A 25,061-nucleotide genomic window follows, 5' to 3' on the forward strand; every position below is an offset into this window, starting at 1 on the left:
TTCATCTTACTTAAATAGAGTTAAGTACCTTACCTACCTATCTGTCTACCTTTGGTCTTATGTAGATATTTGTAAACTATTGTCATTGTCGGTTTAGGTATTTTGTGAATGAAATCTGTTAGGTACGTATTCAGTTTTATTGTTTTTGAGTTTAACACTGAATAAGTTATCATTTTATCCAAGAACAACATACTACGATTCAAAAGAATTTATAGCCACCGAAAAGGCAATTCCCCACCAATGCCTCTATGAAGTTGTAGTTACTTTTTTGTATAATACCTACACGAAGTTTTTTTTTGTTTATAAATGCTCTTAACCGGCAAATTTAATGGTTGTTCTACTTACCTACCGTCTTTCGATTTCCATCGACACGTTATGTTTGTTTGCAGGTTGTGGCATGACGTCATTAACATCACGCCACACAACATGCCACTTTTTTGTTTTTTTGCCACAAGCACAGAGCACAACATAACGATTTTGTTGTATTATTTGGTGCTTGAGCAAAGAATGTCTGGATGTGGAATGAACATGATGGTAGATAAAAGAAACCTAACAGGGTTGGGATTTTGCTACATAAAGCCAGAAGCCGGAACCACATTTTTGCCTCATTGTCTGACGTCTGGCCTCATCGTTTGTTGTGGAGCAGTGTGTAGTTCGGTGAGGTAACTGTGTACTCTACACATCTTGTCTAAAGTTAAATGAAATGGTAGCCATTGTACTGGACACTGTTGCAAGAATGCAGGTTGTCTCGTTGGAATCTATTCCATCAGCAGTTCTCTCTGCTTCTTCCATTCTTATAAAGAGAATTGAATCTGAAGGTAAATTAGAATCAAATTGAAATCAAAGTATTTAATATGATTTGGAGTGCTCTTTGCAAATCTTCCACCTAAGTTTACTAAGTTTGTAAGAATAGTCTATATTCATAATTCTTTCATAGGATGTGACTGTATGTAGTTTTTAAGAAAAATTAAGCTTTATTTTACTACACTTTTCGGCGGGAGCAAGAACTTTGTAAGGTGATTTTAATTAAAAACTGTTTATAGTTTTGTTCTATCATGTCTAGTTTTTTAGCTACAATCTTCACTATTTTCGCTATAAACTATAAAGTTTCAAAAAACTAATTTTCAATGAAATTGATAATATGTTGCTTTTTTTAACCCAAATCAGAAGTCGCAAACTAGGATTTGCTTCAAAAAACCATATCGTGGCCCTAGTATTGAAGTGCCGTATACGCCATTTTTACATTTTTGGGAAATCGCATTTAAATGTTCGGAAGATAATTGCGAAATAACTAACCGCTGGTATTTTTTGATATTTTAGTATGATATATAATTAAAATGTTTCTTTTATATACATATTATTGGACATCTGCAATTCGTCTAGTTGTCAAAATATTTAAATTTTTGTCCAAAATAAGTTTGCCGTATACGCCATGAAAATCAGAAGTTTCTTTTATTCATATACACGTACGTCAAAAAAAAACATAACGTACGCCAAAAAAGTTCTCAAAATGTTCTTGCATTGCATGAAAAATTTGACGTATATGCCAAAATTTCTTGTTTTTGTCAAAACAATAGTGAATATCTCTGCAACGAAAAAAGATAGACAAAAACGGATAGCAGATTTGAAAAGAGCAACTTCGAAAACATACGACTGCATACCTAGTTCAAAAAATGCAATTTGGCGTATACGGCACTCCAATACTAGGGCGACGATATGTTACCAACAATGATTTTGTAACATTATAAATAACTTTTTCCAATATCTTTTTTGAGAAAAAAAAATTAATTTTGAAAAAAAAACTAAATATAGGTATTTAGGACGATAAAATATTGAGATTGCATAAGAAGATTTGCAAAAATTCCACGTGAAATGTACCTACCCAAAAAATTAAATTTTTTTTAGCTGAATATGAATGAAACCGAAAATAAACGGTTAAAACCGGGAGGACAAAAAAAAAACGAAAATAACCGGTTGGCCGAAGCAAAAAACCGTTTAAACCGGCCGGTTTTTCCCATCCCTAGTTCTAGCTCTATTTTTTTTTTGCCCACCAGTGTTATCATAGTTGGCACTCGACAGGAAAGTTAGGGGTGAGCTATAAGAGCTGTCAGAGAATAACCAAGTTCATAAAAGTAGTACTGCAACAGTACTGCAAAACACAATTTAGGAGCGACTTTTTAAAAAAGGATATATTACATTTTTTGAACTTAGAATTGAAGTATTGAGTTTTGTTCTCCACATGCCAAATCTTAATATAACCAGCCCAAGTTAAATAAAAAAAGCTAATTTTTCCCACAAAACGGCCCCCCGAAAACCGATGAAAATTGAAAATTGTATGAAAAATGATTGCTTTTATTTTCCTGCGATTTTATTATTTCGTCGGCTTAGAGTGTAAACCTGCTAACTCCCACCTGAAAACGCCATATAAAAATGATTTAAAAAATTGATTAAAAATACAAAAAGCTTCCAAGTCTTATCAATTCTTTAACATTTAATAGTATGAAATCTAAGGAATAACTTCATGCTGTCTTGAATTTATTTAAACATATAGAAATATTTTATTTTTTAACAATCTAAGCCGACGATTTATATTCTTTTGAAATATCATATCACCCCTCAACACATAATACATGTCTAAATTAAGACTAAATTTTCTTTAAGTAGGTAAATGTTCTTCCGAACGAACACTAATAATAATGAAAAAATCAGATAAATTTTCTAAAAGACACTACTTGGCTGAACGGTTTGTTTATATCCAACAGGGCATCCCTTCTTTTCAGTCGAACTGTTTCGATTCAATGTAAGGTGATTTTAATAAACTTGAGTGTGCTGAATTTAAAACAGTTTACAGATTTTTTCCATCACGTCTGGTTTTTGAGCTCTGCTCAGCTCATCACAATTTTAGCTATAAAGTCCCAAAAAACTTTAAATGAAATGTTTTTTGACATTTGATCTAAAAATATTATTTTTCCGTAATATTTTGCTATTTTTTCAACCGAATCAGGAGTCGAAAACTGAAATTTACTTCAAATCTGCCTCAAAAACCATAAGTTACCTTAACCACCAAGATTTTGAGATATCATACCTTTCTATACCAAATATATTTTAAGAAAAAAATAATTTTGAAAATAAAAATAAACGTATTTAAGACGATAAAATATGGCTTTTGAATGTTGCATATGTTGTTTTGCGAAAAAAAAATTTAACGGTGATGAAATTCAACTCCAAAAATACCACAAAAACGCGTTTTTGACCTGTTAATATTTAAATATTTCGAAAACTTGACGTGCCAGTGAAATTTTGACTTCAGATTCGGAATCAGCACACAAAAGTCCTTTAGAAAATTACGGTTTGGTTCAATCTCCATTTTCGTTGCCGACCAGTGTAATCAAAAGGGCATATTCTTCTAGGATTGTTACACAAAAAAGTATTCTAGTTATACTACACTTAATAGCAAAAATGGAATCAAACTGCATTTTGTAAAAACGATAATTGATCAGATGTGATTGACATACATGAATGTTAATGGTATCATTGAAAAAACTTGAAATAAAAGCTTTAAGTAGATGAACTTAAAAATCTGTTCACTTCATAAAGATCTAATCAACATAAATGAAGTATGTAAAGAAAAAAGACTGAAATTGAAACAGAGTGTACTTGCTCTGGAAAATTTAACATTAAAAAAATGAAGTGCAATTTATTGACAGATAACGCTAATACTATCGCGAGTAAAAAAAGACTGAAATTTGAAACAGAGAGTATCTGGAAAATTAACATAAAAAAAAATGAAGTGCAATTTATTGGAAATAGCGTATGCATCTTTATGTTTTTCCCAAAAATAAAAAGTAAAAAATTCAAGCTTTAAAAGGAGACCATGAGACTTTGAAAAAAAAAAAAATATTTTATCCATTGCAATTTTTGTTTTTAATATAAGAATTTATTTGATTCCGTTTTTTTGCTCCTAAGTGTAGAAGATATTCGAGTTCAAAGCAAAAAAAAAAAAAAAAAAAACATTTTTACTTTTTAAAAATTTTCTAATTCACTCCAAAGTCATTATTATCAATTTAGCAAGATGTATTCTTATAACAACTCAAACGTTCTACAAAGGTCCTTTGTACTATATTCGTATCCAAATCCCAATGCATACTGGTTATTAACCGAATTCAACGATAATTTTTGTAAGAAAAAGTCTTGGTAAATAATTTTCAAAAATATGAATTTTTGATTTTTAAAAAAATATTTTTATTTTGTTTTTGAAAAATCAATATGTATTTTGAAATTGGGTAATGAATTTTCTTGAAACTTTGTTTATGTGTGGATGAATTTTTTTTTACAATAGCAGTTTTTTATTATCCCACTTGATCCATATAGATCATTATTTAACAAGTATTGCAACAGCTATATGAGATCTTGCTTTTCATCAGGATCACGAATTGTGATCTTGCTTTTCATCAGTATCATGAATCGTGATCCTGATGAAAAGCAAGATCTCATACAGCTGTTGCAATACGTGTTAATTGATGATCTATATGGATCAAGTGGGATAATAAAAAACGGCTAATGGCAAACCAAGTTTATTTTGTTTGAAAACTTTTATCTTTAAAAACTGTTTTACTAAAAAACGGCTACTTCAATTTTCAAACAAAAATTTGTAAAAACCTCTCAAAGTTCGAGTACAATTACACCGGCACACAAAAAAAAAAAAGTGTCATGTACCAGGAACCAGACCTATCTTTCCATATGTTTTTGGACCCGCTGAATCCGAATTTCAAGTCCGTTTGGCCCTGTCACCCTCCAGTTTTGAGTAATATGCAAAAAAATCAAAAAAAGGTAGTTTTTGGGGTCTTTTTTACACTTTTCTCAAAACTGGGGGGTGACCGGGCAAAACGGACTTGAAATTCGGATTCAGCGGTCCCAAAAACATATAGAAAGATAGGTCTGGTTTCTGGTTCATACAACTTTTTTTTTTGTGTGCTAGCACTGTCGCGACATGTCGCTGTCATACCCGGCACACAAAAAAAAAGTTTCATGTACCAGGAAGCAGACCTATCTTTCTATATGTTTTTGGGACCGCTGAATCCGATTTTCAAGTCCGTTTTGCCCGGTCACCCTTCAGTTTTGAGAAAAATGCAAAAAACTCCAAAAAAGTCATAAAAATTCAAACAAAATGCACTCACAGCTCAAAACTGGAGGGTGATGGGGCCAAACGGACTTCAAATTCGGATTCAGCGTGCCCAAAAACATATAGAAAGATAGGTCTAGTTCCTGGTACATGACACTTTTTTTTTTTTGTGTGCCGGTGTTATTATTCTTATAAATCTATGTAGGGGCGTTAGTTAATCAGTTGTATATCTTCTTTCACATCTCTCTCCCTTGCAAGGTTACTTTTCAGCTGTTTTTTAGGTTTCACTGATCACACTAACTTGCTGCTAAATAAAAGAAAAAAAAGAACCTTGTCCCTACTTTACTTTTCGATACACAACTTTTTGTTATAAATTTGATGCAAACGAACTTTCCCTCAATTTTGCTTGCAATTTGAAATGCATTTAAAAGTTCATTTAAAAATAATTTTTGGTTTTATTTTTAAAATGTTTCGACAAGACAAATGTAATTTATTTAAGTTCTTTTATGTGTTAATTTACCTACTGCAGCACTAAACTGTTTAAGAAGTAAGTTCGTATGAGTTCAACATACCATTGATTGTCTCGATTGAATAATATCGCTGCAGTTATTGAGTATTTGTCTATTCTACCTTAAACATATGAATAAACCACGATGCAATGCATAATTAATTTGTAATGAATTTTAACAAATAGGGCGCTTGGGTTTTTATAAAACTGCAAGTAATGACAGTTCAAAAAATGAGGTAACTCTTTCTTTGAAATTGAATACAGTTTCAGAAGTACATATTTTTAAATATTTAAATTTAAATAATAGAAATTTAAATAAAATCGAATATTTTACACACAAAGTGGTTTCATAGTTTTGCATTCTTAGTTCCTACAAATAGAAATATTTCCGATAGCAACTCTAAAGGACAGTCTCAAGCATCAACTATAGATAAATTTTATAGAATTCCAAGCAACCTCAAGGTGTAAATCTTGTTCATTATTTTAATTAGTGTTGCGAATGCTACGCAGACTTACTTCAAGTATAGGAAACATACCAAACTCCCCTTTCATAAAAATTAATTGTCATTTCTCAGACATCAGATAAAACCAAAATAAGTGTCGAGTGCCCGATATCTTATCAGATTAGAATGAATACTCTATAAAAAATATGTGAAGTATGGTCGTGGTATGAAAGTCAAAGATTAAAGTTCTTTGAAGACAAAAGTGAACTTTGATTTTTTTTTCTTGGGATAGGATTGTTTTAAATAAAATGATAAATGGCTTTCACGTAATCTAGGCGTGCATTTATTAATAATTTTATTTTGATTTATAGCCTTTGTTTTGGAACATTTTAGTAAATAATAATAAAATCAAACAAATCTGATAACTAGATTTTGGGCTGTGAATGTTTTCATAGGACTCAACTGGGATTCCCTTTTCTTGTCGACGAAAAATATGCTAATTCAAAAACGATTTGTTAAAACTGGTGGCAAATAATGGTTTCAGACCATGGGGTTGCCCACTTTTAGATTGTAATGCTTACCAAGTTATTCAAGTTTCTTTTTTTTTTCAACTAAGTACCTACCTAGCAAAAACAAATTGCTACACTTATCCATTATTAACTATTGAATTTTGGTAAAAGACCCACAATTATATGCCAAACTAGTATTTAACTAACAAAACTTACAAAAAATTACATAATGCAATAAAATAAAAATTGAAACTCCTTTGAGTTTCAAAGCAAGACAAAAAGAAACAACTTTCTCATTACTTCATCCTCAAACATCTCAACTATACTTATGTATGTATGTAGGTTGCATCTACCTGTAAATAAGAAGCACGTATTCATATATGGAGAAAATAAAAAAAAAAAATAGAAGTCTGTCAGATAATGTTGTAAATAGTGAAATGAGGTGATGGTGAAGCGAAAAAAAATGAATTGTATTGTATAGGGTCTATTTCCCTCTGCGCGGGAAGGGTAATTTTCTAAAATAAGACTTAAAATAAAACACCACAGCATTGCTTTTTCAAAAATCTTAGAGTTTAGTTTATTATTAAACTAGAGAAACCCTCGCCTTCGTTTAATCGGCTTTGTTTTGGATACTTTTTTGTTTAATGTTTTGTTTGTTTTTTAATTCAGAAAATAGAGCCAATATGGTTATGTCGTTTTCTTTCACTCTATTAAGGAGTACTCTAAATTTTTACTCCTTTTTCTGGAGTGAAAGAACATAATAGGTCTGTTTAATGAAGAAAAACTAGAACAGAAAAGATTAGAACAGCACAAATTCGTGAAAACTGTCAGAACAAAAAAGATCAGAAAAGTACAACATCCGTTTTTATAGGGTTGACAGTTTTGAAACTAAAACAAAAATAAATTCATTTGTTATGACTTTTCATTCAAATAAATTATAATTAATTAGAATATTTGTTCTCATTTTGAATTTTTCTTCATATTAAGAAGATTCTAAAGAAATTTCCATTATTTTGAATTAATTTTATAATATTTTTGTCAGAATAAAACAAATCAGCTGCTGTTTGACACTTTTCACTCATTTGCTCTACCTCAAAAGTAGGAGTAGAAAAACTTGAACTAAAATGTTCTGGACAACTTCATGAAACACAAAATGACAGTTTGTAGAACAGTTTAGGGCAAGGTTTTCCTACATGAAACATACAAACTTGTACTTTTCGGATCTTTTCTGAGCGGATCAGATTCATTAAACAGAGTAATTTTTTTAATTTGTAATTGTGTGTGTGACAAGGCAAAAATGGATAATTTCCTTGAAAAAAATAGTGATAACAGGCCTAGGGACCAATTTTATAAATTGAAAAAAAAAAAAAATTAATATTGATAACATATGAAGCATAATAAGCGTTCGTTGATAAGTCTGCTTCTACACGAAGATGCAAGGCGCAGAAATTATGTTCGAATTTCCTTTTGATTTTCGTTTCGGTGCGTCGCGCGCTTCTACACGTAGTATATTTTTGGAGACGCAAATTTGACAGCTATTTTCTTTGGTTTTATTTTGTTCTTGTTTTCGTATGACGACTTCTACAGGAAGACGTAGTCGCACAAGATGCACATAAGAACAAGGGAGAGAGAAAGATCGATTTCTCCAAAATATACAAAAAACAACTCCAGTGGGGTCCATGTGTAACTTCTTCTTCTTCTTCTTGTTCCTTTACTCGGCGCTGTTATGATCTCGATGTCGAGGGGATCATAACTATCCCACATTGCATTTGCTTGTACCAGGAGTTTTTAGGCCTACCTTTCTTTCTATTTCATCCATGTGTAACGAAAATTTAATAAATTAAAAACGTTACTATACACGCAAATAATACACAATCGACGAAGCAGACTCCGCAACCAACGAAATAAAATAAAGCAGAACAGCAAAAAAAAAAAAGAACAATATCAAAGAAAAACGTCAAAAAGAGTCACAAAATTTTTTACCGGAGACTCACGGTAAAAAATCTTCCTTCCCTTTTCTTCGAACTTTATTTCTCCCTTGCTCTTATGTGTGTCTCGCCCTTTGCGTCTTTGTGTAGCAGCGGACTTAGTTTTAATTTTGGTATATTTTTCATTATACTTCTGATCGGTTTTTTCAGCCTAATTGACACACACCCTTAGTTTGATAATTGTAAAATAAAAATATCCCATCATCGCAGAAAAAAAATGGGATTTTTTTTTATCTGGCACAGGATTTTTTTTTATTGATGAAGAGCACTGGCTGAAAATTTTTTTTATTCGGTTTTTAATCTCATTTTGGAAAAAGTGAAGAATTAACGAAAAAAATGGAAGAAATATATCTTGCGGAATATAATACAATAAAAAATATTTTCATAATGGTTGTTTTTGTCAATAACAAAAGAGTTTGAAAGAAAAACTTTTCGCATTTTTCACTTTTCAAACAAAATTTTAAAATGTCAAACTTCAAATTCATAAGTGTGTGTGCAAATCGGTGTAAATCTGGCTAAAAATGTGGAGTAAATCCGGGGTACTCCGTAGTAATTTTTTTTTTACACTCTTGTGGCGGCAAAGAACACAAAACCTTCAAAAGTGCAAAAATAAGTACTAAAAGGGTACTCTCATTGGAGTGAAAGAAAACGACATTAGTTTTGGTATATCTTGAGTTCTATTTGTATAGGTCGTTTCAAATCAAAAGTCCCATGGAAAATTGAGCAAAAATAAAAAAAACTCATTCGCTTACTAGACCAGGGTCGATAATTTTTGAAACCAAAAAAAATCATAGTAGAATAAAACCCATTGGAAAAGGAGGTGAATATGATGAAAATTAAAGGAAAAATAAATTACGGGCGAGCCGAGTTCGGGAAGTGGGTGGGTTGAGTTTTTAGTGGTAAAAAATAGTATATCTCGATTTCCGGCAAAACTACAAATCCTATAGAAAAAAGTTGTAGGTAATAAAAAGATCTACAACTTTTGTATCAACAATTTTTTCACATAACCTCAAAATTTGTGTGAAAAATTCAAAAAACCGAGTTTTTGGTTTTTTATTTTTATCTTTTTCAAAAACAAAAATTTTTCTACGAAATTTGGTGAAAACTTACCTTATTATATTCCAAATACACTGTAATTTATTTGATTTAAAATATTAATTTGTTCACCTTATTTTGACGTAATACCAAAAAAACACCCTAATTTTCAATCGAAAATTCACGTGTCAAAATATCAGCTTTTTTCAAAAAGTCGGTGGGCATTTCGTTCTTTAAAATGTCTATTTTCTGATGGTGTAAAAAAAATTGTACATTAGTATACTATAGAACATGTTCTAGTAAAATTCAAAAAATGAAAAAAGCTTGAATTCGAAAAAAAATTTTATCATTGTTTACAATTTTGGCCTATTTATTCAAATTTACACTTTAATTACTCAAAAAACGTAAGATTTCATGTAACATTGATTAATCTTACGTTTTTTGAGTAATTAAAGTGTAAATTTGAATAAATAGGCCAAAATGGTAAACAATGATAACATTTTTTTTCGAATTCAAGCTTTTTTTTATTTTTTGAATTTTACTAGAACATGTTCTATAGTATACTAATGTACAATTTTTTTTACACCATCAGAAAATAGACATTTTAACGAACGAAATGCCCACCGACTTTTTGAAAAAAGCTGATATTTTGACACGTGAATTTTCGATTGAAAATTAGGGTGTTTTTTTGGTATTACGTCAAAATAAGGTGAACAAATTAATATTTTAAATCAAATAAATTACAGTGTATTTGGAACATAATAAGGTAAGTTTTCACCAAATTTCGTAGAAAAATTTTTGTTTTTGAAAAAGATAAAAATAAAAAACCAAAAACTCGGTTTTTTGAATTTTTCACATAAATTTCGAGGTTATGTGAAAAAATTGTTGATACAAAAGTTGTAGATCTTTTTATTACCTACAACTTTGCCATACAACTTTTTTCTATAGGATTTGTAGTTTTTCCGGAAATCAAGATATACCATTTTTTACCACTAAAAACTCAACCCACCCACTTCCCGAACTCGGCTTGCCCGTAATTTATTTTTCCTTTCATTCTTATCATATTCCCCTCCTTTTCCAATGGGTTTCATCCTACTATGATTTTTTTGTACTTTTTAATGTTTTTGAAGGCATCGGCACTGGTCTATACTGGAAGGAAGCATTTATGAGGCAGCTGAACTTTTTCTAAAATTACGATAAAATAACGAAGAACAGTTCTTGATATTCCTATTTTAATTAATTGATCCGTCTGTGAGATTCACTGGGTTAGCCTCAGAAAGCGGAGGCAAGTCTCCCGAGCTTGCATCACTCCATATCCGCGGGCAATACAAAAAACATACAATTTATTTAATTACTATTTATCATTTGAAGGCAGTTGGGATAACTTTGCCGAAGATATTATTATAGGACTAGGTGAAGATGGACCAGAAATGTCCAGTTTAAATGATAGCAATTCATAACTTAAAATTCTATTCACATCTTTTCATTTGTATAATTGGGCAGTAAATATCTTATTTTTATTTTTCAATTATTTTGGAGTCGTCACCATAGAAATCATTAATAAACAAATTCAGATTTTTGGTTTGTTTATTTTTTTCTCTAGCATTTCTTTCATTCAAACAAGCATGATTTGTTGTTATTTTTGAGTTGATTTGTCGCAATGAGCCAATAAAATTGAGTTTTTTGTTTATTTGCCATCAATTTTATTGGAAGGGAGAAAATAAACTCAGAGTCAGGACTTTTGATTTGAAACGACCTATAGCATCGTCAAGATTGACGTCTTCAAGGACAGAGCATCAGTCCTTATATTTAGAATATGAATTTGTGCCAATTTAGCCGACTCACATTAATTGGAAAACTCGCGATATTTAATTTCCCTAAAACCATATATTTAGAGCTGCCAGACTTTTGAATTGAATCCCAAAATTTTCTATGGGCTCTCGGTCTAACTGGAAAAGTAATAAAAATTCGTTTTCAACGCCATCTACGAAATATTACAGAAACAAAATACGGATAAAAATGAAAATTGCATTGTATGTTGGTTCTGGTAATGCCAATTGCATAATCCTTTGTGGAATAGTGGTCACGTTTCAAGAAAAATGACGCATTCAGTGTTCGTGAAATGTTCGTTAAATTTATTAAACGACTGAAAACGGAAATGGGACACATTGAAAGTAATCAATCTATACAGTGACTCAAGATGTCTTGGAGGAAAATAGTATTCCTTTTGGCAATTTCCACCAAACTGTAGCAGTCCTTCCAAGTTTATGCCGATTAAATAAAAGTTTGCCTTAAATCATCACTTATGTGGCGCTAAGTAGAGAAACTTTTGTTGATGACAAGTATGTGAGTTGCTTTGCTAAAAGATTCATCTACCGAAAATGTTTCCAAGCAATTGCTGACTATCGGTAATGGGAATGTTCAGGTCAACGAATTAAACAGATTGATGTAGTTTCAGAAAAATGTTTGTCTTTCGTCTGAAACGAAGAACGAGTTTATCATCAAGAATTTAACTATCAACATTCGTCACTGTAGAAATCACAATTGGTTGAGTGAACAAGGAATTCTTGCAGCAAAAAACTTCGCAATTCAAAATCAAATGATGAGTTCACTACTACACCTATTCCTTTAAATTTATTGACTGTGTAACAAATGAAGACAAAGCATCCAACATTTCCACTGATTTTTTAAACTCATTAGATGCAAAGTTTGCCAAAAATTAACTATGAATTGTGCACCATGCCTAAAAGTTTGTTGCATTTTAAAATAAAGAATAGGTAACGCTATTCAAATAAGATAAAGCAATGTTTTATGAAAGTTCAACCTGACAAAGGCGTTCAGCTACGACACGCCGACGCTAGTACTTAATAAAGCCGCTAAGTCAAACTGGCTCTTAGTTAAAACTTAGGTTTTCATAATCCTGCTACGACCTCATTTCATAACGTGGAGGGCTGACTAAATAAAAAGTAGGACCTGGCAGTGACCCAATTGGCTAACAAATCTCAGTTATGGCAATACCAACCAAAAGCTGTTTTGAAAGTCAAGTGGTAATTAAAGTGGCATTGAAATAAGATCGAAGTTTTATCTCGCTGTTGGGAAAAAATTCACAGTTAAGTCCCTCCGCTGTACATTATAAGAGGTCATCGAGAACGCATTCTTTTTCCGTGAATTCGAAATCTGTCTAATATAAGATGGAATTTAAAAGCTACATGGGGACTGATTTTTTTGCGGACAAATTAACCGCATATAAAACTTATTGGATACGTGTCCTATTTGGAGAAAATTTCGACTTGAATTTTCTGGTTTAATATTGCTTTGTTCGGTGAGCATGGTTGCTGTTTTTAATCGAGAATAATGATCCCAGTCTTTTTTTTTTTAAATACGAGCCTTTGGTGGTGAAATATCGAGTATTATAGAATTTCGTATTTTTCCATTCCAAATTCAAATGCAAAATTTTTCAGCATTTTCTGTTTCAACTTTCTGCATTGGCTTTTCACTGAAAGCGTATGTGATATTATTTTATAATGTAATTAAAAGCAACATTGACTCCTAGACTATTACTGCAGTCGTTCCCCTACATTGTTCAGCAACTTTTATTCGAGATCACGGCAGCTGCTGCAATCTCTGTTGATATTCACAAGCTTCCTTCCTTCAACTTGAAAATGAAAAAAAAAGGTGCAAGTGATGATGTGTAGGGGCAGCAATGAGAATTACATGCAAAACTTTGATATGATGATGAAAATGATTCTATTTTCAGCCCCATATTTCTTTGTTGAGAACTATAAAGTGGGGACTGTTGGGTACTGATTTGAAGTGTTTGGACGAATTGCGCTCTTTATTTGCAATTCCAGTGGCAAAGTCACGTGTTATTGGCGCTTTGGATGCTCGTTCGTCGTAGTCATCGTCAGTTAGACTGTCGTCTCATTCAATGAGATCTTTATATTAAAGCTTCTTAAGCACTTTATTTTATTAAAAAATATTTTAGATTACATTTTGTGTGCTGTGAATTATTATTTCATTGCATTGCACTTGAATTTAGTAATAAAATTCTAACAAGTTCATTGGGGCAATGACTGCAATGATCATTGCCTGCCTTGTATCATTGATCATAGAAATTGTGGAAAATTTTTTAATTCCACGTCATCCGCAGATGCTTTATGTAATGTAAAGCAATTTCTATCTTTCGAAAAACATCAAACAAAATTTTTATTTTTTGTGCAATTTAAATGAATTGATGAGGGCATATTTAAATATTTATCGAATGACTGGATAGGACTATAATTAAAAATAATCTGATCGGTAGTTTTTGAATATTCAAGGTCATAGCTATAGCTCATGTAAGCTACAATTTGCTTGGATTTTAGTTGATAAGATTTGTTTTTGTTTTTAAATAATATTTTTTTTTTTACTTTGTAGCAGTCTGTTGAAGATTCTTCCGTCAAAGTTGAGAAAAATGTTTAAAACCGCTATTGTAAATGAACTTCAGTAAGATTCGTGGGAATTGAATTAGAACTTTGAAAATTTTGTTTAACAGTTTCCCAGCAGTTTTATAGAGAATTCAAAAACATTTTATAATGATTGTTAACAAAGTTTAAAAAAATGTCATTATTTTTTAAGCTTGAAATTATTTATTAATGTAAAACGCGAATGTATAGAATTTTTTTTTCAATTCATTTTTCGTAGCGTTCGCAAAAGAAAAGCGAAGGTGAAATACCAGTCATACAAACATTACCATGATAAACAGAAAACAAGGTATGCTCGATAGAATTTTGACAGTTTGCTGAGAAGTCATCGCCATATCACTCAGAGTTAAGGCTTAACTACATAATCAGTGTTTAATTTTTCTTGGGATCCGGATCAGATCATAGTATTTATTAGCATTACAATAAAAGATTGTCTAAAAAAATGGAAAAAAAAAAAATCAAAAAAAAAGAAAAAGAAAATTACTTTTGTATAGTTTTTCCGAATGAAAAACTTAGAAAAATGATGGCCAAAACAATTATTTGAATACACTTAAAAAAAATAACGACAAAAAAAAAATATTTTTACTTTTGCAAAAAGGGGTGAATGTTCTTTTGACATTTTTGTCTTTTCGCTTATATTGTTTAGGTTTACATGATATAAAAATATGAAAAAAGTAGTATCAAAATGCAAACTTAATTTTACTATTGATATTACAATTTTTCAATTTTCAATTTATTTAGAAGCAGTGTAAGTAAGACTTAGTCTTTTATAGTACCTAACAATATAGATAGTAATAATGTAATTATATATACCTAATAATAAAATTATTAAAATAGTTTCGCAAGTGGCATTTACCAACTTATAAACCTTTTTTTTTTTTTTTTTGGTAAAAATATGTAATAATTTAAATAATATAATAATAATATAATATTAACGGGAAGATACAATTTCTGGTTAAAATACATTTTTTTTTTATTTATTTATTTGTTTGTACGAAAATAAAAAAATATTTTTTGAACCGTTACTAATGGTACCTGTTATAGAACCGTTTTCTCAATTTCTGACTTTTATTCTATATGATTCTACCGATTTCAAGGAATACAAAAAAAAAAAGTTTTTGGGTAGATATAATATTTTTAGAATTTTAAAATAAACCATTCAAACGATTTTCCAAAATAAAATTCTTTAAATTTTTTGGTGAACAAAAAATTAAATACCGTTTTGTTTCATTTTAAAATAAAAGTTTAAAATTTGTTTTCAAATTAAATTCATACATAAATTATTCTATTATAATTTTTTACCTACAAATCTCTAACATTCTAAGCAATTTTTCCTATTTAAGTACGCGCACATTTTCTGTATGGGGTTTCTAATTAAAAAAAAAATGAATTTTTGAACACACCAAAAATTTGTGTGGGAGGTAAACTTTCCAAGCGAGATATAAAAAAAAACAAAAAAAAATCAACTTTCAGAATTCCATAAAAATCATCTGTACCAAATTTGAAGAAAATCCGTCCACCCGTTTAGGCTGTGGAAATGTGAACAGATGGACGCACAACCGCACAGACGCACGGACGGAAATGCGAGACCCACTTTTTCGGAGTTCTCCATCATCGTAATGTGGTTTTGATTAAAACCTCAATTTTTTTTTCGACACGAAACGAATACTTGCCCTATAGAGCAAGTAAAAATAAAATTGTCATAGTTTTAAGTTTATCAATATATTTCCCCTTGTCGACTTAATTTTATATGTTTCCATTAAAAATATAGATTAATTCCACGAAGTTTTGAAGTGTTAAAAAAATTCGGTAAAACTGTAAAATGTTATAGAAAATTTTCAAAATTGGTAAATCTCCTCAGCACTTTAAGGAGTACATGAAAAAATTGCTTATATTAAGTTTTCATTTGCTTTTCTCGACTTTTTGGCAGGGGTGCTTGCTGCTTGCCCTCTTCTAGTTTCTAGTTTTTTAGTCGTGACGTTTCTCATAGCGACCTTCTTCAAATTGTGGATTCTCAACAAAATTATGAATAGACATTTTTTTTCTCAAAATTAACTCTATAGAGATTAGAGATAAAGCTTAACAGAAAAAAAATAATTAAGTTCAATGACTCCATTAAAAAAAGAAAAAAGCAAATTCATGTAGTACACTTGGGTTCGAGGGTTAAACAACGATTCACTTACCCTTAACTAAGAACATGAATTCCAATTATTTTTTAATTATGGGATTTTCCAAAATCTCAAAATATAATCCTTTACTTTTAACCTCAGGATCTTTATTAAGTAAGATCATTCGTTATCACCTTATTTTAATGACGCATATTAAAGTTGCGCAAGTTATTACTTATTACAATTAAAAACTATCTATAACAGCGCTAACGTGTCGGTCGTATACGTCATGGGGCGGAACGTGTCGTTACTTTTGTTTTGTTGTTTTTTTTTTACAACAAATCAACATGGTTGTTAATCGTTAAGATTACTTATTTTTTTTTTTTTTTGTAAATATTTGAGAGGGTTTAGCTGTTGTAAATTCGTATCTTAAACTTAAGTGCAAATATTTACAAGATATCAATAAAAAGTCTTGTACAAATAGAAGAGGCACTTCAGAAATGATTTAGTATTTAAGATTGACAAACAAATTACTTGAAATAATTTATCGATAGTCAAATTGAGTTTGATTATAAAATAAACCAAATCAATATAATTAGTTAAATGAGAACTTTGTTGTTATTAAAATTATAGACAAAAAAGTTTACGTAAGACCTTGTAATTTAGAGTGTTATCCGCAAAAAACATTTAAATGGGTCAGTTATGAAGTTGACATTAATTAAAAACTTTAAATTGGAAATATATGTACGTTTTAAGTAATTCATTTAAAGTGCTTGTTATTATAAGACTGTTTCGGTGCGGTTAATTTACTGAAAACATACAAAATGTTTTTATTTAACATACATATAATAGGTCACTGTGGCGTATGTGTAACTTTTTTTTTCTATTGAAAAACTTAAACTTCAACTAATACGATACCAAAGTATTGTCTTTCTTGTCTTTCTTGAATTTTTCGTGCTTAAAGTTTAGAGAAAAAAGTCATTTTGATTTCAAGCAAATTATTTGGGAACCCAGATTTTAATGATCTTCTTTTTTTGCAAACTTCGACAATTAAAAAATTGCCGATGTTGCCGTATTGCTTTTTTAAATTTATATAAAGATTTTTTGTGAACAAAAAATCTGACTTTTTTTAGAATTTTTCGTAATAAGATATGAATTTCAATGTTTTATTTGCATATACCATATATATGTAATGTATATTAGACTGATGAAATAAAGAATTTATCTATCTATCTATTAGACTGATTAAAAAAAAAAATTGTTTTCTTTTGTTCATAGTTACATATATCGAAAATATTGTTGGAAATGACGAAAAAAAAATACTGCAAAAGTTACAGCCCTTAATATTAATATTAAGTACTCATCGCAAATTTCTATTTCCCATATGATTTACATGGGAAAGATTATGTTTTTGAGTTTGGAATTTTACAACTTTTTAATGGTTCATCATTTTCTTGTATAAAATTGAACGCTCTACAAAAATGCATTTATAAAATTTTTTAAAAACCGAAAAATTAATAAAAATAATTTTTAGTTATAAAAATGAACAATTCGAATTTATTGAAAAATTCTAATTTAATAGCTTTGTATGTATATCAATTCCAATTGAAATTGAATTACAAAGTTAATAGTATTAGGAGTTTGACAGTTAAATAAAAGAATTTTTGAAACCAAAAAACAACAATGAAGAAAAAATTACATTTTATATTTTTAAAGTTGAATAACTTGGAAACGGGTGGTTTATCAAAAAAATTAATAAGAGCTTTTTTGTAGAGCGTTCAATTTTATACAAGAAATGAGAAATGATTAAGTCCAGCTATTTTGATGAACCATTAAAAAGTTATAAAATTCCAAACTCAAACACAATCTTTCCCATGTAAATCATATGGGAAATAGAAATTTGCGATGAGTACTTAAAATTAATATTAAGGGCTGCAACTTTTACAGTATTGTTTTTTCGTCATTTCCAACAATATTTTCGATATTATGTAACTATGAACAAAACAAAATAAGTTTTTTTTTTTGAATCAGTGTAATGTATATTCTTAGTTGAATTCAAAGGAGGAAAAGGTAATATCTAACATGTATGACAGTGTAAGAAAAATTTAAAATTACTTCAATTTTATTGAATTTTCTTGATAAAAACAAAAATTTTTGTATTGAAATTAGGCCTTCAAACTTTTTCATTTAACCTTTAACAATAAAGGTTGTTGTATGAAAAAAAAAAAAATAACTTTGTGTTAAAAGTTAAATTTAAAAAAAAGTAAGGTTATTTATTTTTAAATAATGTACTTTAATACAAAAAAAAAAAGGACTTTGAAAATGAATTACTTTTTGATTTTGTTTTATTGGTAATTAAGTACAATACAAATTTTACAATTTTTTGTAATTAAATTCTTATAATTTTTGTAATTAATTTTTTTTTTCAAAAATTCTGAGTAAACACCGTTTTTACAAAAACAAATTCATAAAATTAATTTGATGTTAATTTTGCAGATACAGTAGTCCCTCGATAATGTGAACTAATTAAAACAAGGCGTTTTCGGATTTTAGAGGGATTCACATTACTGGAACTTTTTCCAATTGTCAATTTAACTGATTAAAACATTCTTAAAACCAATGAATATTACAGTTATTTTTAGCTCAGTTTAAGCCTTTACTGAATAAAGAAAAAAATCAATAAAATACAAGTAATAAGAGGTAAACTCCATTTCAAAAACTGAAAAAAAAAAAACCATTAGAATCTTTAAAATCAATTCTTCATAAAAAAACGTTAAAAAACTTCGTATAAAAAGATGTAAAATGTTAGCACGAAAATCTCCAGCCTGCAGCTGCATTCAATATCTTAAGAAATGTCAAGACAAATAACAGTTATCCACTTTTCAGACCTATACAAAGATTGCGTGCACGAACGAGAAAAACATGCTAGCTTTTGCAAAGGAAATTCACATTATAGAGTCTAAAAATTTTCGAAATTCACATTACAGAGATGACAATGAAAATTTTTGGCGATTCACATTTTAGAGAAATTCGCATTATCGGTAATTCACATTATCGAGGGACTAATGTATAAATATATGAATATGAAAATGATTTTTTTTTTTAATAATCTTTCTAGTCAATCTTTTGATATTACTTTACACGCCTGAACTACTAGTACTAGTAATATTATTTTATTGGTAAACTTAAGCTGATACTACAACAAAAGAAATGTATTTTTCATTAAAATAAAAAATAAAGATACAAAATTATAAATTTTGACTTCTGCAGTCAAATAATAACAACTGTCTTAAGATAATATGTGCTGGTGAGTGGTGTTTAAAGAAAAATAACCATAACCATCCGAAACGAAGCAATTGCCCCAATATTTTCTTATAAAAAATATTACAACGAACAGTTATTCACCATTGAACGCACTGAAAGGCAAACATCAAACAACACTTTCTCACGAGTTGAACTGAGAATGTCTAGTCTATCGTATGATTTTTATTGTGCATAACAAAACTTTCAACAATACAAAAATAAAAACAAAAAAAAACAGTAAGAACGCACGACTGTTATAATTGACTTAGCAAAAAATCTGTTTCTTGTAGATAATAATCTCACTGCCAAGGTCGCTTATATGTCAACAAAAAAAAAAATAATAATAACAAAATTAGCAGAAACATCAACCACGCCACTCAACAGTGTTATCAGATGGGTATTTTTTTTTTTTTTAAACTGTTTCAACAAAATCTGTTTACAATTTCTTGGCTATTTTCTTGAAATTTCTTTTAATTTAATTCGTATTCTTCTTTAAAAAAAAAAATTGGTGCATTTCACCGTCACGTACAGACGATTTTTCCTCATTTTGTTCAGTTTTTCAAGAATTATTTGTCAAAAATATCATTCATCTCCTCGGAAACAAAAAAATTGGAATCTATATTTTTTTCAAGAGACTTAAATTAAAAACAGAACGTCACGTACAGACAGACAAAGCCAGCCAATTAATAAAATAGATAATTTCCATTTAAAAAAATTTATATAAATCGTTTTAAATTTTTCAACTAAGCTTTAAATCCCATTTTTATTCACCTGAGAACACTGTAACAATATCCCAGTAATTTCCTTTTTGTGAAAATATCAGGTGGTTTTCATATGGACTTGGATTGTGAGTTGTGACTATTATCTTCCAATAAACCGCACATTGTCTCTTGTATAAGATTTAATATTTCTGTGTATTCAAAGTCGAATTCGACCCTTTGTATAAAAATGATTGGTGCGTGCAAGACAAAGTACACTTTAAGATGCAAAGTGTAATCGATTTTAAGATTGAATTTAACCAATCCAAATTGCTTTGTAGAATAATAATTTAATATTTCCGGCGTGATATGAATGATGTACAAAATTATATTCAAATTGGTAAGCAAGGGGACAAGGGAATTTTTTTTCACCTTTCCTCTATTTCATCATAATTTATAAAAGTTAATGGACATTTTATGAAATGTTCAACTGTAGATGATTAATTTAAAAGCAAATTCGTTTTTTTTTGTTTTGGTTCTATTAGTTGTTCTTAGTCATATTTTTAAATTTGTTTTGAATTTCTTAATTAGACAAGATGTTTAAAAGGATTGAATTGCGTATGAAGAGCAATGCCAGTGGCGTAGATGAGGAAATAACTACGTATCTCTTTCTGTTAAGAAAATAGTATTTTGACCTTTTTCTAAATTCACCTTTGTCTATCCTACTGAAATTTAAAATTTCTAAAACTCCAAAATATTAAGATTTTTAAATTAAATTTTCTATCACATAATATTTATTTTTAAAGAACCTTAAAGCCTTGACAGCGAGGTTGTAAAAAATAATTTTTTTTAATGCATTTGTTTTCCAAATACAAAATTTTTGAATAAAAAAAAATATTTGCATTGAAAATAAATTTTTTATTGTAAATAAAAATATATTGCATTAAAAAATTTTTTATTGCAATTAAAAAATTTTCTGCATTAAAAAAATTTAATGCAAAATGTAAGCATTAAATAATATTTTGTTTTTAGTATTCGTCGAATTTCTTACAATTTTGGATATTATGTTGGTCAAATAGCAAAAATTGTAAGAAATTCGACAAATTAAAAAAAAAATATTTAATGCAAACATTTTGCATATTTAAAAAAAAAATATTTAATGCAAACATTTTGCATTGAATTTTTTTTTTTTTTTCAATGCAGAAGATTTATTATTTGCAATAAATTTTTTTTTAATGCACAGTATTTTTATTTGCAATAAAAATTTTATTTTCAAATCAAATATATTTCAGTTGCAACTATATATTTTTTATTAATGCAAATTTGTTCAGTTGCAATAATTTTTTTTTTTGTTATTTCAAACGCATTTTTTTCCAATTGATATTTTTATTAACCTGCTTGACAGGGTATAGCTAGACAGGGTATTACTAGATTTTCTACTATAACTATTTTAATAAAAAAAAAAATGTATTATCACAAAAAAGATCCGAATTAAATTTTTAAAGAAAGGTTATAGGTACTAAAGTGTTAAAATTTAGTAAAAATCACAAAATTTATTTTTGGATTTATAAATAAAAATTCAAAAAAATTTTGAAAAATCAATTTTATGAAAATAAATTTCTTTCTTTCGTTTTAGTAATATTTTCTTTTGAATGGCAAACCAAATATTTTTTTAAATTGGTGTACCATACTTCGTTTATAGTCAAAATCATTTTGAAAAAGATTTTATTGTAATTAATAATAAATAAAAAACAAATTGTATATTTTTTTAACATATTTCGATATGAATTTTTTATTTAAAATGCATTAATATCACTGGTTTTTGGTCAGCTTTGGTTTTTGAGATATAGTAGTTTTTCTGAGATTTTCTAAAAAAAAAACTAGATTTTGTGATGATTTAATGCGAATGTCTCAAAATCCTGACGTGATACAATATTTTTGACTTCGGATTCTAACTCAGCACATCAAAAACTATAAGAAAAGCACACTTTTGTTTCTAGGAGAAACAAATCTGAAGCTTTACAAGGCTTATCGAATGGTTTATTACAAATAAGATATTTCTAAATAGAAAAGTAGTACATATATAAAATTACAAAAAAACGTAAAAATTTTGTTTAATGTTTATTATGGTTTTCTTTACATTTTTGACTTTTTTAAATATAATGGGCGTTGATATTTTACATTTTCCTTAATTAAGGTGTTTTTGTTCATGTAGGATTTACTAAAAAGTGAAGTATTTCGATATTTCTGCTTTTTTTGTCAATCAGTATTTTAAAATATAAGTAAACATTAATGTTAAAGGACATATTTGGTGTCAATCGATAGGTCATATTATGAGAAATAAGTTCTCCAAATTTGAGCTCAATGTGACAAATAGTTTTAATTTTATACAAGTTCAAATGAATCTAAAAGGGTGTTTTTTTAGAAACTACCCACATTTTTCAAAAATCATTTTTACAAAAATGGTACGTGCTAGAATTTTTCTGATACCAGATTTAGATTCCGGAAAGTCTTATCTTTCATAATATCAAAAAATTATTTGAAGGAGAAAAAAAGTTAAATTTTGCAGATCAGTGTATTCTAACCACCATAAAAGCAAGAACGTGAAAACCAGTTGTGTAATTTTTCTTTCTTTGAACAAGAAGGATTATAACTGCATATTTGAACAATTTTCCTACCTAGGGTTGTAAAAATACTGAAAAATTAAAATCCTTAAAAAAAGAAAAAATATTAAAAAACAACATGCATGCATTAAATATTTTTTTTTTTAATATTCGCCGCATTTCTTACAATTTTGGCTATTTGACCCTACAAAAGCTTTTTTAACTATTATATTGAACTTAATTTATGGTCAAATAGCCAAAATTGTCAGAAATTCATCGAATATTTAAAAAAATATTTAATGCAAAATTTTTGCATTGATGTTTTTTTTTCAATGCAGAAAATTTTGTATTTGCAATAAGAATTTTTTTTAATAAAAAATATTTTTATTTGCAATAAAAATTTTATTTTCAATGCAAATATTTTTCACTTGCAATAACATTTTTTTCAATGCTAAAATTTTGTATTTGCAATTAATGTTTGTTTTTTTTTTTTAATTTGCAATGAAAAACAAATGCATTAAAAAAATTTTTTTTACAACCCTGCTCTGCAAAACAACAGAAAATACACAAGTAACTATTTTTATTGTTTTTATTTTTCGAATAAAATCAAAAAATGAGTAGCTACTCACTTGTAGAAAAAACAGGGCTATAGTAAGTTACAAGTTTTAAAAATTAGCTCGTAATTTTTACAAGACAATTTTTTTCTTTCAGTGTAGCTGTCTAAAATAATCAAAATTAAATTTGTTCTACCTTAACTTAACTTAATAGAGTTTTGAAATTATTTGACCTTGAAATTAATTTTCTAAAGAGCATAATCCTCATGAAATAAAATGAGAACGCCTATGTTCACTTAATAATTTCGCATCATTTCATAGGTATATCAATTTATCAACTTGCATGTTGTTTTCTTTTTTTTTTTTTTGTATTTTCTCCTGTTAAATAAGCTTTTATAAATTTCTGCTACATAAATTTGGCGAAATTGTTCTCTCATTATATTGTATTTATTTTTTTTTCTCTTGAACCTATTAAATAATTTCTCTTTATATTTTTTTTTTGTTTTTGCAAAATAAAGCACAACACACGGCAAAAATTGTATTGTTGTTGGTGTTTTTATTTAAACATTGCGTGAAAAATTACTTGTTTAACAACTTTTTCTCCCTCTTTATTTGAATTTTTTATTCTCTGTATTATTTCTGTTCTCTCTTTTTTTTCCCTTGCCAACCAGTACAAGTAGAAGTAGCAAACTCAGACCGAATCCAACCAAACAGCTTTATTAGAGAATTCTTAGAAATTCCGCTTGAAATTGTTAGATTAGATCAGTTTGAATTTAAACCGCGAGCCGTTCATTTGGTTTTCATGTGGTTTTTGTGCGCTCCCGTAACGAAATAAAATTATAAGAAAACAACAACAAATTTCTATTCAAATGGAAATATATTTTATCCATCAAAAGAATTGAATTTCTTTAAAAAAAACCAACAAAAATAAGAAAGATAAAAGAAAATTTACAAAAAAAAATTTCCATTTCTGTGAAATAAAAAAAAAAAACGAAATTTTGTTTATCAAGGAGAGGATATCATTAAAAAAAAGGGTGGGTATTTTTTTTTTTTTGTTTTTGTTTGCCTTTAAAAAAAATCGTCCTTAAAATTTACTAAGGATTGAGAATTTTTGTTTGTCTGTGTGCGAATAATACGTGACTGACTTTCGTGGATGAAATCATACGATTCAAAAATTTTAACATTTTTTTTTTTTCCTTTTGCCAACAAAAAGACGAAGAAAAAGACAAAACGTGATGAATTGATGACGAAGTCAATGTGCGAATTCCTTTTAAACTTTTTTTGGATAGAAATGTCCGGTCTCCGGTACGACCAATAGCAAAAGTATAGTAGCCAAATTGAGAGAATTGTGCCGCTAAAATAAAACTGTTCTTTCAAAATACATTTCTGCTAATTATTATGCAATAAGCGTGCAAAAAAAAAAATATTGTGTATTTTTTTCTTGTTGTACAGTTTCTAAGAATTTCTTTGTTTTCCAATAAAAAAAAAAAAAAAAACTCGAAGAAAAATCTCAAGGTAAAGGTCAAAGTTACAAGATGACAGTCAGACACTTACACCTCACTTCTAACTTTATTGTGTAAAATGTAGAGGTGGCAAAAAGTTCCTATAACCATCCTATAAGTATTGTTTAGGAGCAAAAAAAAAAATTTGTTCGCACTTCTTGTACTTGTACGTCGATGGCGAAATTAGAGATAATTTGTGATTTTTTTTTTTTTTTTTGTTCAATA

The 25,061-nt window shown here is 28.6% G+C and overlaps 1 protein-coding gene across 2 annotated transcripts in view; it reads left to right on the forward strand.

Moving 5' to 3' along the window:
- Positions 1–25,061, forward strand: part of LOC129917166 (acyl-CoA Delta-9 desaturase-like) — a 70,558-nt gene that overhangs the window by 124 nt on the left and 45,373 nt on the right. The window contains exon 1 of one of the 2 annotated variants that reach the window (XM_055997551.1): positions 24,091–24,368. The exons of the other annotated variant lie outside the window; for it this stretch is intronic. The gene's annotated coding sequence lies outside the window, so the exon portion shown is untranslated. Of the gene's footprint in view, positions 1–24,090; positions 24,369–25,061 lie in introns of those variants that run through there. 2 annotated transcript variants of the gene reach the window in all.

This window comes from Episyrphus balteatus, chromosome 3 (genome assembly GCF_945859705.1).
Source record: "Episyrphus balteatus chromosome 3, idEpiBalt1.1, whole genome shotgun sequence".
Taxonomy (NCBI): domain Eukaryota; kingdom Metazoa; phylum Arthropoda; class Insecta; order Diptera; family Syrphidae; genus Episyrphus; species Episyrphus balteatus.